The sequence below is a fragment of the Lactuca virosa genome, chromosome 5 (assembly GCF_052849685.1).
Source record: "Lactuca virosa cultivar CGN04683 chromosome 5, Lactuca_virosa_CGN04683_v6, whole genome shotgun sequence".
In the NCBI taxonomy this organism is placed as follows: Eukaryota; Viridiplantae; Streptophyta; class Magnoliopsida; order Asterales; family Asteraceae; genus Lactuca; species Lactuca virosa.
The window spans coordinates 41,056,141-41,056,907 of NC_136430.1; the positions used below are offsets into that span (position 1 = coordinate 41,056,141).

General features: G+C 41.7%; 1 non-coding gene across 1 annotated transcript; it reads right to left on the reverse strand.

Annotated features, from left to right (window-relative positions):
• Positions 1-360: 360 nt before the first annotated feature.
• On the reverse strand, positions 361-467 carry LOC145118309 (small nucleolar RNA R71). The gene has a single exon (XR_013713265.1). It is a non-coding gene; the product is annotated as a small nucleolar RNA R71 (small nucleolar RNA).
• Between the last annotated feature and the right edge of the window lie 300 nt (positions 468-767).

The following is a 767-nucleotide window of genomic DNA, read 5'->3' on the forward strand; positions in this document are numbered from 1 at the left end:
ATGGGAGCTTACAAGAAGCGAATTAGAGATGATGCTGGTCCTGGCATAGTACAAACCGCAATTCCTGCAACTGCCACTTTTAAGCTGAAGGGACACATCCTTACTACACTTAAGGATGTACCATTTTCTGGAAAGGATCATGAGGATGCTTACAAGCATTTGGATGAAGTTAATGACATAGCAGACTATTTCAATGTCCCAAATGTTCCTAGAGAGATAATCTTGCTGAGGATGCTACCAGTCACTTTTAAAGGAGCTGCAAAAGATTGGCTAAAGGCCCTACCACCTGGTGCAATCACTACTTGGGCCCAAATGCACGAGCAGTTTCTAAAACAATTTTTCCCACCTTCCAAGATAGCTAAACTCAAGAAGGCAATAGCTAATTTTGAACAATATCAGGGTGAGTCACTTTATGAGGCATGGGAGCGCTACAAAGGATTATTAAGAAATTGTCCTCAAAATGACCTTAACATACAACAGGAAGTCTCAATATTTTATGGTGGTGTTAATGTCATAACGAGGCAGCTCCTTGATTCTCTAGGACCACTAACTAAGAAAAATCTGAGGGAAGTCAAGGAGTTGGTTGAAGAATTTGCAAAGCATTCTCGTGAGTATCACAATCCAAGGCTGGATGGAGTTAAAGGAAGCGGGGGTGGAAATTCTGCAGACATGGCTGCTGTATTAGCCATGCTTGATACTATGGACAGGAGAATAACAAAGATGGACCAGACAATACATGCTATTAGAGTTGGGTGTGAAAGGTGCAA